General features: G+C 42.3%; 1 protein-coding gene and 1 pseudogene across 1 annotated transcript in view; both read right to left on the bottom strand.

The window, feature by feature from the left end:
- Nucleotides 1-13,199, bottom strand: part of FARS2 (phenylalanyl-tRNA synthetase 2, mitochondrial) — a 625,214-nt gene that overhangs the window by 184,774 nt on the left and 427,241 nt on the right. The window lies entirely within an intron of this gene.
- The window catches only part of LOC102501311 (cytochrome c oxidase assembly factor 7 pseudogene), a 23,438-nt pseudogene continuing 11,209 nt past the window's right edge, over nt 971-13,199 (bottom strand).

Genomic DNA, 13,199 nt, shown 5'->3' on the forward strand with positions numbered 1-13,199 from the left:
ACTGGACTCCCATGTAGTCAACCGCAGTTCGAGTTCGGACTTAAACTCAGGACGGGTGCATGTGCGTATGTGCCCAAGATCCTGAGAGGAGAATGGAGGGGAAGGGATATTGCGGCGTGGCCATCCCCCCAGGGGCGATTTCTCGCTTTCTGTCTCTCTCTGTCTTTCTGGTGAGCACACATGGCCTATAGCAAAACAAAAACAAAAACAAAAACACACAAGCAAACAAAACTCTCCAAAAAAAAAAAAAAGAGAGAGAGAGAGAGAAAGAAAAAGAATAAGGTAACTACAAATCCATGGTTACTAAGATATAGACTTTCACGTGCTTAATCTTCATTGGTGTTGAAAAAAAAAAAAAAGCAAAACTACCCAGTGACTTTGCATTGTTGCATAAAGTGCCAATTTCCACAAACTTCCACTTCTTTCTGATGTTCTCTAAGCTCAGGTCAGTCTGGCTTACCCGGTATCTTGTACAAACTGAGCTACTTCCTCCACATACCATTACCTGTCTTCTCCACTCCACTTCTGACACTCAGTTCCCATGTCCACTTCATATCCTCCTCTCCTCCGTCAGCCCCTTATTATGGCCGAGAACTTTTCATCCTTGTCATTGTGAAATTACTCCCTTCCTGTCTGTCTTCCCAGGATGTTACAATTTTTAAAGATGGGTGTGAATCTCTCTTTTTTTTTTCAGCTCTGAATATATTCGGTAGTCGGAAAGAGTCATGACATATATTTCTATGTTTTTCCATGCAGAATTGTGTCATGACTTTTCAGATGACCCAGCATTATTTTACCCAGTCCCTGTTTGGCTGCAGGTGTTGAACACCACCATGGAACAGCTCTGCCTTGTGTGAGCGAAGGCTATGCTAGAGCTGTTTTTCCATCTCTAACTGGGCCCACTAATGGACACACCAGGTAAGTAAGGCATGAGAGTTACCTGCATCCATGGCCTATCTTGTGATAGGGTTTACAGCCAATTGGAATGAAAGCCTAGAGCTGGAAAGTCAAAGGGAATTGATAGGGACTGGATAACCTACAATCATAGAATCATTGAATTTCAGAATCAGAGGGTACCTCAAAAGGTATCCAATACTCTATTTTCTTTCTCTTCCTTTTAGTTTGCCAGAGGGTACATGTGCTTGCCAGAGAGAGACAGAAGTGGGAGGAGAGAGAGAGAGAAAGTGAGAAAGCACCCCCATGGGGGTGATCATGCCACATTCCCTTCTATATTTCTCCTCCTTCTTGGGATTTTGAGCATGCATGCACATAAGCCTGGTGTATTAAAAGTCACTGGATCTGAGACTCGAACCTCACAGTCAACCATGTGGAATCCACCTGCCTTAATCACCATGCCACCAATAGGCCCAATATTATATATGTTTTCTCATTTCTTTTCCTTTAAACAGAGGTGTGCCCATTTTATTATAATCGTTTTATCAGATAACCATGTATTGATTAGTTCTTTGGATCCTCCATAGTTTTTGTATTTTTAAAAAATAATTGAGAAAGACATCAAAACTACACATGGAGCAAACACTTCAAAAGTCCCAAGTGAATATTATATGAACCATTATACATAACAATGAATTTGAAAGCTTGGATTAAATGGATAATTTTCACTCAAAATCAAAAACTTAAATGGATGACTACATATCAAACGGAATTACTGGTCAAATTTCCTTACAACAAAAATGTGAATGGATAGTCCACAATGTAACTTCACTAAACGTTTAAAGTGAATTAGTTCCTTTTGTCTATGAACTGTTTCATGAGATGTAAAAGGAGAGAAACCTAACACATTTTATGAGGTTGCTCCAAGTTTGAAGCCCAAACTAGGCAAGCACGGTACAATTCATTAAAAATTTTAGACACCTGTCATTTTATAGCCTATACCTCCCCCCCCCCCCCCCCCAAAAAAAAAAAAACTAGATAAAACTTTAGTGAACACAATTCAATAGCATATTCAACATGATATTACAAAATGACAAGTAGGGTTTACTCTAGAATTATGGGAATGATTCAAAATAAAAAAATAATCTACTAAGCAACATATGAAAACTCACACTGGATGCATGTGAGTGCATGCCCAAAATCCCAAGAGGAGAATGGAAGAGAAGTGATTGTGGCATGGCCATCTCCCCTAAGGGGTGAATTCTCACTTTCTGTCTCTCTATCTCTCAGGATACTATATGTGCCTTATAGCAAAAATCTCTCTTAAAAATTCTAATATTATTCTCTTTCTGAATAAGAAGATATATGTAATATTCTGTTCTTTAAATAAAAAATGTGTATACAAAAGGATTTGTTATCTTTAATAAATTGTTCTAACACCTGTATTTAGTATCTCTGTTCCTAAGTTAAAGAAAATCATTTTCTTTAGGAGTCCCTCTTCCCAACTACACATCTTCCTGATTATTATCTTTTAAAAAAGCACACACAAGTTTATGTCAACAATTAATTTCAATTTTATTTAAAATTTCTATTTTTAAATTCTATATTTGTTTCTTACATGCCACCTCTTTGTTAGGAAATAATTCTCCATGGAATTTCACACAGCTGGTGACAGCGTGTAAACCAAGCAGTCTTGAGAGACAGAGGTAATCTTTCTCTCAGGGGCAGAGAGCAGATTTGTTGCCTCACCAGGATAATGAAGATAAAGTCTTTTTCAGAAGCAAGATTGGGCAGATTTGCTAACAACCCATTTAAATGATTGAGAAGAAAACAAACCAAAGGAGCCAAAAAAAAAAAAATACAAGAGTCTTCCTAATAGCCAGTGTATATGCAGTATCCCCAAGCTACTCCGCATGCTGGGATTGAGGGTTAGAAGATCAATGTGAACAGGAACTCATCCACCTCTGCTCTGTGAATAGCAAAGTCAGTTTGTCTCTGAGGCAGGAGTCTCGTGTCATTCTACCCATGCGTATGAAACCATAACGGGCTACCTTGTCAACCTGGAGGTGGAGTAAAATTATAGGCCTTTCCCAAACCGAACACCTTTCCTTCTTTTTTACTTTTGCTCTCTCAGCTGAATGTTCTTCGAGAGTTTCTCTAGTGAATGTCTGTGGGAGGCAATACTTTGTACTTTCACAACTGAAACTCCTCACACTTAAATAATTTGTTGGGGCCCAACACTGTAGGTTCGGAGTTGTCTTCCCTCTGCACTTTAAAAAACATTTTCCTGGTACCTATTAGTAATGATGACAAGTCTGCTGTCAGTCACTGCTATTTCTTCAAATCTGTCTCTTCTCCCTGGCAGCTTGGAAGTCATGTGCCTTTATCCCTGAGGCTCTGTGGTTGGATTCTGATGAAGCAAGTCTGCATTTATCTCTATTTATTCTTCTCAGTACTCAGAGGGTGCTTTCAATCAGAAGGTGCAGATCTCACTCCACTTCTGAAAAATTACAGCCACCACCGCTCTGCCATTCCTTTTATTCTTTTCTGGAACTGCAATAACACAATCGTAAAGCTATAAATTTATCTTCCATTTTTCCTTTTCTCTTTTAAGGTTTTTGCCATTGGGCACATTCACTCACTGGGGAGAGAGAGAGAGAGAGAGAGACAGTGCGAGAGAAAGTAAGAAATCACCTCACAGGGAGAGATGGCCACACCTAATCCCTTCTTCATTCTCCTCCTGGTGTTTTGGGCATGCACGAACACATGCCTGCCAGGTATGGCACTAGAACCACAATCGGCCATGTGGGAGTACAGTCTTAACTATCACATACCACCTCTGGCTCCCATTTTTCTTCCTTTTTTTTCCCTCCCATTTTTCTTCTTTTAAAAAAAAAAAGTTTATTTATTTCTCCTGGAAGAGAAAAGGAAGGTGCATTCCCAACAGGGTGTTCCCACTGTAATCCACCCCTAGCCTCGGCCAGCCAGGATCACAGGCAGGCACTCACCCTGCATGCATGGAAAGACCTCAGGAAGAGAACCAGGGACCTTCCCATGCAGCCTGAGCATTGCAGAGCTTCCTGTTACCACTGCATACCACTGCAGATGGCCCCACTTTTCTTATCTGACCTATGTCAGCTTTTCATTTTTGTGTGTTGATGCTGCATTCTGGGTGAATGCCTCAGTGAGAGTTTCATATCTACCCATTCTCCTTTCAACTGAGTCTCGTCTCAATTGCTTTTGCTCTTTCTTTCCACAACTCTAACATTAACTTCTGAGAATCTTTTTTGTTCCATATCTATTTATATTTCATTTCTGCCCATTTTAGCTCCTTTGCTTCTTTTGGGTTGTTTTCGCTGTTGTCATTATTTCTCCATTGAGCTCTCTGAGGACATCAGGCATTTTTTTTCTTTTAAAGATTGTTTTTTGGTCAGCCTCATCCCACGTGACTGACTACAGTTCGAATCCTGTTCCTGGCAGCTTGAAAAACATGCCAGGTGTGTGTGTGCCCATGCATGCCCCAAATCTTGACAGGATGGAGAAATGGAGAGAAAAAAAAATTCAAGTATGAGCTCACCCCATGGTGGGGAGGGCAGTGCTCTCTCTCTCTCTCTTTTACTCTGGTGAGTGCACATACCCCTAGCAATAATGTTTTATTTAATTACTTAATTAATTTATTTATTTATTTTTGGAGATTTTTGCTATAGGGCATGTGCCCTTGCTGGACAGAGAGAGACAGAGAAAGAGAGACAGAAAGCAAGAAATCACCTTCCAGAAGGGATGGCCACACCACAATCCCTTCTTTTCCCTTCTCTTGGGCACGCATGCACATGCACCCAGCCTGAGTCTAGGACTTGAACTATGGTTGACTACATGGGAGTCCAGCGACATAACCATTAGGCCATCTGTTGGTCCCACAATAATGTTTTTAAAAGCTTTTTGGTTTTACTTTAATCTCCAATGAATTCAGACTCTAAAGTCAGAGTTCCTCATGTAGTTTGAAATTTGTGTGTATGCTGGCTTGTTTTCCATGGGAAATAACTGTGATTGTTCTTTCACTCATCACCCCTCACTGTTTAGAAGTTCTTCAGTTTCTAGTACTTGAAGTCCTAGCCTAGAATGGAGGGGACAGTGGTGGTCTGGGTTTCTGCCCAAGGGTAAAGTTCCTGATGATGAAATAGGCATCGTTTACATCGGTTCCTGTTAAGGAGGCTGGGCTGTCTTTGTCCTGCTCACTTCCCAGGGTCAAAGCTTCCTATAAACTAGAGGTTAGAGGAAGCCGTGAGTCAGAGGCTCCCTTTTAGACCAGGGACATGACCAATGTGCTGCTCCAGGGTGCAAGCAGAGTGCACACTCGGGCCGTTATTCACCAGTTTCCTTCAGTCCCGATACTCGACCAGGGCTAAGCTGCTGTCTCTACCTCCCACCTAGGACCCTGCAGCCCCCAGCACCTCAGCCTCGTGGATTGCTTTATATTTGTGTTTGTTTCCAGTCCACATAATAAATCTCTTTTTTTTGGGGGGGGGGATGCTTATGACTTGTTTTAAATTTATTTTATTCTTCCAAGAGAGACAGTGGCAGAGAGAGAGAGAGAGAGATGTACCCCCAACAGGGTTCCTACACCACTCTCCAGCCCCAGACTCTGCCAGCCAGATAAAGGGCCTGTGTGCCCACTATACACAAGAAGGCCTCCCAATTGAAACACAGGGCATTCCCACATGGGCCTAGTTGCGTTACTGCTGGGACACTATCTGGCCTCTAGTTACAACTCTGTAGTTTTCTCTTTTTAGATTTTTTTACCTATCACTGCTGTTTGGAGCAGGCAAATGTAGGCTACAAAGCAGCATCACCTTGACTCTCTCTGTCTTTACACAATGGTTCCTAACTATGTTAACGAGAAGGACAGACACCTCAGAGAATATGATAAAAGTTTCAAATTCTTGTTCTAGGAAAGTACCTATTTCACAAACATGGATTTTTGCCTATACGTTCTAAGATTCTAAGTAAAACTTATTCAATGAGTTAGAATAAGGACTCCCAGAGGCCAACAGATGGTATAATGGTTATGTTGCTGGACTTCCATGTAGTCGACCACAGTTTGAGTCCTGGACGTAGAGACTTAAAACTCAAATTGGGCATGTGTGTATGTGTGTGTGTGTGCCCACAATCCTGAGAGGAGAATGGAGAAGGGATTGTGGCATGGCCATACCCCTTGGGGGTGATTTCTCACTTTCTGTCACTCTGTGTCACTCCAGCGAGCGCACATTCCCTAGAGCAAAAAATCTCTCAAAAAAAGAATAAGGACCCCCATCTATGATTCACTCAAAATTGTGTGCCATCAGTTCAAATACACATAACTGAGATGACAGTAATAAGGGAGTTCAACAACATAAAAATCATACTTTATCAATGTATACTCACTTGGGTACATATACTTTGTGTATCTCTACATTATAAAGAATATATATCTTATGATAATAAAACCATACACAAGATGTGATTGATTGTTCTGTGGTAGCTACTAAATATAGTTATATTTAGTTCAATTTTTTTTGAGAGTTTTTTTGCTAACGGGTGCGTGCGCTTGCCAGATAGACAGAGAGAGACAGAGAGACAGAAAGCGAGAAATCACCCCCCAGGGGGGATGGTCACGCTGCAATCCCTTCTCCTCCATTCTCCTCTTGGGATCTTGGGCACGCACGCACACGCACCCGGCATGAGTTTGAAGCCACCGGGTCTGGGACGCGAACTGCGGTCGACTACGTGGGAGTCCAGTGACATAGCCATTACGCTAACTGCTGGTTCCCTATTTAATTCAATTTTAAGTCTACCTTTCATGGGCTGGATCATGGGCTTGGGCAACTCTAAAGACCACGCTAGTGTCAGAGCTGCCCATGGTTAGCTGAGGCCTCAGTCTTAAGTGCAAGCCTGCCCGGTCCCCTGCCCATTCTCACTGCTGTCCTTTCCCTCCCACTGGTGTTGATTCCAAGACCCCTGATGACAAGTTCCAGCACACTAATCTCTGTGTCTGAGCCAGCTTCCTGGAAGAATCTGACCTACAATGCAGAGACATCAACAAAATGCCAGCTGTCTGTTGATAAAAGAATTTGGTGTATCCAGGGGAATGACAAGGCTCAAGGAGTAGATTTTAGAGTGCCGCACACCGGGAATGGACTCTGACTCTACGCCACCAGCGATGTGGCATGGAGGCATCCTGGCAACATGGCACATACCATCCGCGTGGGCCACGGAGGCAAAGAATTGAACCACAGCTCATCAACGTGTTGGCAAGATGCCTTGTGGTCCTCTCGTGTTCCTGTGAGAAGCCACATGGAACCATATCCTGCTCACCTTTCTGACTCCCTGGGAGGCTGCCATGAGGCAGTTTCTCATTGCCTCCTGGGTTTTGAGGAGGTCTGAGGTTCTCAGAATAGAGCTGCAGAATATCAGGCCTCCTGGCTGCAGCCTATGACTAGCTCTTTGGCAATAAGGTACTCAGGATCACTGTTCAGTTACAGACTAAATTTCATGGCCCCCCAAAAAAGATACGTTGGAATCTTAACCTCCAATACCTCATATGGTGTGAACTTGAAGACAGGGTTTTGAACGGAGGCAATCCGGTTGAAATGAAATCATTAGGGTGGGCTCTAATCCAAAATGATTAATGTCTTTATAAAAATGGGGAAAGGTGAACATAGATACACAGGGAAAATGCCATGGAAAGATGGAGCCAGAGATTCAGATAATGCTTTTACAAGCCAAGAAATGCCAGAGCTTACCAACAAACCACCAGAAGCTAAAAAAGAGGCATGAAATCGATCCTCAGAAGGGACTCACCCTCGGGACCAGCAGTTAGCATAAGGCTATGTCACTGGACTCTCATGTAGTTGACCACGGTTCAAGTCCCGAACCCAGTGGCTTAAATTCACGCCGGGCGCGTGCATGTGCGTGCCCAAGATCCCAAGAGGAGAAAGGAGGAGAAGGGACTGTGGCATGGTCATCCCCTCTGGGGGATGATTTCTCGCTTTCTATCTCTCTGTCTCTCTCTGTCTTTCTGGCAAGCACACATGCTCCATAAGAAAAAAAAAAAAAAAAAAAAAAAAAAAGGGCCCCCCCAATCATCCCAGCCCAAAGGCTATGAAAGTAGCTCTGTAATTCATGTCCTTCTCCCCAAAACAAACAAACAAAAAGTGAAATTTCAGGCCTTGCTCTCTACACCCAGATAAGACCAGGACCAAAGCATTTCCAGGCTCATAATTGGCCAGCCCTCCCCCCACACCCTGGGCCTCACACTGGCCACGCTGTGGAGCTCTCGGCACTGATCCTCTGACAGGACGTTATCCAGAAGAACCCGCTGAGTCCCATTCAGCTGCTCCGAGTTGTAGACGAACGTGATGTTCTCGTAGAGCAGAGGACCACCTGAAGGGACAAGCACACTGTCTTCCCTGCTCCCTCTGTCCTCCCAAGGAGGGAGCCATAGAACATCTGGTAGCTTCCCTGTGAGCTTGGGAGAGCCAGTTCCTCATGAATATTTAAGAATGCAAAAGTTAATTACAAATCAGGAAACTTGATAAACACAATATGGATTCAGAAAAAAGGTCAATGTCTGACTACCAGACTTCCCCATGATAATATGCTCTGTTCAAAGAGTGCTTTAAATTGGATAGGGCCAGCCCGAGGCCTGGTGGGGGACATGGCTGGCTCACACTTGGCTAATGGAGCAGTTGAAGTTCTGGACCCGTGGCTTAATAACACACCAGGCATGGGGCCGAAATCCTGAAAGGACAGAGAAATGGAGAAGAGATTGAGGTGTAACCATGCCTCAAGGGGAAGCTTTTCTTCTTTGTTTTTTTTTTTCTATTTCTCTCTGGTAAGCACATTAAAAAAAAAAAAAAAAAAAAAGAAAGAAGGGACTCAGCCTGCCCGCACCCTGATCTCAGACTTGCAACCTACAGACCCATGAGACAGTAAGTTCCTGTTGTTAAAGCTGCCTGGTCCATGGCACCGATAATGACAACCCAAAAGAACTAATGCACCTTTCCCTTTGTCTCAGGGCTGTCCTTTTTGGTGTGAGAGCTGGCCCCTTAGGCTACTCTTCCCTCTGTGTCTGTGTAAGTACTAAACTATCTAAATCTAAATGTGGCATGTCATGTCTGTATAGTCAAACCAGTCAGGCTTTAGCTTTGGCCTTGTCTGGTGGGCTGTGGGCTCGACACCTGACTTATGACCAACATGTCTCACAGCTTCTAAAAAACGGAGTGAGCACCTAGGTACGCACACTGTGGCGGAGATGACACAAAATCACATTCACGAAGCGCACACAGAAGAGTGCTCTAGTCGACACATTGATTTGGACAGTTGAACAGATCCACAAGTAGATGGTACAATGACCCAGTTAAGAATAAGCTTGCTTGGGACCAGCAGATGGCATAAGGATTATGTTGCTGGACTCCCACATAATTGACTGTGGTTTGAGTCCTGGATCCAGTGGCTTAAAACTCATGCTGGGTGTGGGTACGTGGGTGCCCAAAAATCCTAAAGGGAGAATGGAGCAGAAGGGATCGCAACGTGGCTATCCTCCTGAAGGGTGACTTCTCGCTTTCTGTCTTTCTGGTAAGTGCACACACCCTATAGCAAACATCTCTCTCTTAAAAAAAAAAAAAAAAAAAAAGAATAAGTTTGCCAAAAGTCTTAGAGATAAGCATAAAACGTGAGATTCTGGTATAACATTATTCCATCTTAACTGGTCCCTGCTACAAGATTAACCCCATACTTGAATACAAATGTCTTCATGTACCAAGGTTAAAATCTCCCAAGGCTCCCTTCTTCCCATTCCGACATAAAATAAGAACTCTTTAGCCTCTACAAATCAGTTCACAAACATTTGCAAGAAAGACAGTCTTAGACTCTCAGCTGGTAACACAACCAGTAGGGCAGTACCTTTATCCCAGTGAAGTTTGTTGCTACATTAAAATTTTTCCCTTAATTTAAACTCCTTTCTGTTTTTTAATGTTACCCAGACAGGATAATAGATTATCCTCCTCCATCATGCAAATTTCTCTGTACTGGCCAATCATTAGTAAGTCAATCTCAGGTTTACTTCCCTTCAGGCTAAGTTATTATTTTTATTTATTTGACTCAGGAATTATTTTGACAGGCAGTTAGACGGGGGAGGATCTCTGTTTTCTCTGTAGATCTTCCACACACTTCTGAGGTTGTCAAGGTGACAAGCTTTTAAGTGAAACCAACATTAGGTAAAGGATTACTCTGTGGCTCCCAAAGGCACTGCTTCCTGTTTCTAGATCAGAACACACATCGCTTGATCTTCACTGCTATTATTATTATTAACAATAGTTACCATTTGCAGGTGCTGTGTGCCAGGAGCTGTTCCCATATCACTAAGGCACAGTGCAATCTGATTAGGTAGGGACTATTACTATTCCCGCGGTGTCCAAGAGGACGCTGAAACTTACAGGCCTTCACTAATCTAAGGTCAAGCAGCCGGTAAGTGGCAGAATCAAGATCAAACAGAGGTCTATGAAGGCCAGGTTGTGTTGTTAGCCCCTTCTGCTTTAAGGCCTCCCATGGACAACTAAAGGCTCTGTTTTAGCTTGAGCTTTTTACACCACCACCACAGACTGGGCGACTCGAATAACAAGCATTTCCTTTTCACACAGCTCTGGAGGCCATAGTTCAAGATGCCAGCTTGGTCAGGAGCTTGAAACCTCTCCTCTCAGTTTACACAGGGTTGTTTTTTGCTTTATCTTTACAAAGTGGAGGGTGGTTGAGGGAGGGAGAAAAAAATGGACAAACGAGCTCTCCTTACTCTTCCTAAGAGCGCACCCCTGCCATTCTTGAGGGCCCCACCTCATGACTGATTATCCCCAAAGGCTCCCCTGCCTACTGCTATCACTTCAGGGATGAGGATTTCGACCTAGGAATTTGGGGTGGCAACACAAAGATCCAGTCCGTTACAGCATCATAGGGAAGGGCCTAGTTTCTACTTCTGTTTCCAGAGATAGTCTAGTCAAGCCTAATTAACAATTATGGAAATGGCACCAAATCGAACATTTATCCCTAGGGTGCCTTGCATGGCATTTCCGTTTCAAATGAGTCATTTAACTTTCAGATTAATGATCTTGATTTATAAGCATTTCCAATCTCTTTACAGCCCACGTGATTGTGTTCTTATCTAAATTAACTTAAAACTCAGTTTTACCTATAAAAACAGTACTCGCAATCAATGGCTTTGTTTTACATCCGAATGCTTGATAGCTCTTACTGTAATTCCACCTATTCATTTTGTGATGAAAAACTACTTCTAAAATGTGGCTGGCAGGTTTGGTACGTTATGGACTCAGGTTGTTTTAACCTAGGATTCTATTCTGAATTGATGTGTACACATTCTCTTGCACAGTTCCAAGATTTTGTTTTTATTCTTCTTTAATTTCACCAAATGCTAGGAGCAAACTGGGATGGTCAGAAGAAGGCATAGTTTCTACTGAAGCAACCTTATGTTTTTTGAGCTTATTCATTTATTTTTTTAAATGAAGAGGTTTTTGCTGTAGGGCACGTGCACTCGCCAAAAAGACAGAGAGAGACAGAGAGACAGAAAACGAGAAATCACCCCCCAGGGGGGATGGCCATGCCGCAATCCTTTCTCCTTCATTCTCCTCTCGGGATTTTGGGCACGCATGCACACGCGCCCAGCGTGAGTTTAAGCCACCAGGTCCGGGACTCAAACCGCTGTCGACTACATGGGAGTCCAACAACATAGCCATTACGCTAACTGCTGGCCCCAGTGTATTCATTTCTTGAGAGAGACACAGAGACAAAGAGAGAGGAGAAAAACAACACTAATAATAAGACCTCACGCCATAATCCTCCCTTAGTCCTTGCAGCCAGTGGTTCAGAGGCATGCATACCACTGTATACAGGTTGCCTGCTGCACCGAACCCGCAATCGTCACTTGGATTCCGCATGCTTTAGCAGTGTATACTTCTGGCTCACAGTACTGGCCCTACTCAGGCAACTTTTATCCTGTCACTTCACCAAGACATCATGAGACTCAGTAAGTTCTAAACATTCTTCTCAACTTTACTATAGGTTGAGTATTCCTTATCCAAAATACCTGGGATCAGAAGTGTTTTAGATTTCGATTTTTTTCTTTCTGGATGTTGGAATATGTGCATATGTATAAAATGAGATACTTTGGAAGTGAAACCCAAGTCTAAAGATGAAAATCATTGTTGTTTCCTGTTTGCTTTACACAGGTGGCTTGAAGGTAATTTTATAGAATATTTTTATATGGCAGCATTTTGAATGTGACACATCACATGAGGCCAGATGCAGAATCTTCCATTTGTGGCATTCAAGTAGTTGTTCAAAACGTTTCAGGATTTGGAGCATTTTCGATTTGGGACTTTTGGATTTCAGATGCTCAAGCCAGAGTGTTTCTCATATAGGGGCTTAACTTTTGATAGAATTTCAGTTCTTTTTGAAGATTCACACACACACACACACACACACACACACAAAGAGTTCCATAATGAAACTATGTAGAACATTAATTCCAGTAAACGTCTATTCAATTCATTTTTTTCTGAGTTAGTGATTTTATTTCCTTTAGGTATTTATTCCATAGAAGTAGATTTGATGGGTCATATGGCGGTGCTATTTTTAATGAATTCTTTTTGCTTTCCTATCATGATCCCCCAACCATCTCTTGAGGATAGAAACAGAATTTCAACACTTTTTGAAGTCTCTCATATTTACTTTAAAGCTCTAGAATGCTTTAAAATAAATCACATGCCCCCATGTATTTGAAAAATGAAGATATCATCAGGTTTCCTAGTTAAATAGGGCGGCAGTAGGGAGCCACTGTATGTAATCCCGTATTTTCCACTGTATCTTAGGGACTCTGAGCAAAGTTTCAAGGCTCCTTTCTGAATGCAATAACTTTTCATTTAAAGAAATGCAATAACTTTCTGTTCTTTTTCTTTTCTAAAACTGAAAAAGCAAGACTAAAAAAGCTTCGTTAAAATAAAATATTGCATGTGTCTCTGGTTAGAGAAGACATTGCAGAAGGAGTGGGAGCCTAAAGCCCAGAGCCTAAAGTTTCACTGACTTAGAACATGTGAACCAAATATTTTATACAAAGTGAAAATGTCAACAATAAATTACTATCTTTTGGGCTGATGAAAATGCTCTAAAATGTATTGTTAGGAATGGCTACATATCTCTGTGAATGCACTGAAAAAATAACCCACTGAATTGTAGACTTTAAATGGGGTGACTTTTAATGT

This window comes from Tupaia chinensis, unplaced genomic scaffold (assembly GCF_000334495.1).
Source record: "Tupaia chinensis unplaced genomic scaffold, TupChi_1.0 Scaffold000048_1, whole genome shotgun sequence".
In the NCBI taxonomy this organism is placed as follows: Eukaryota; Metazoa; Chordata; class Mammalia; order Scandentia; family Tupaiidae; genus Tupaia; species Tupaia belangeri.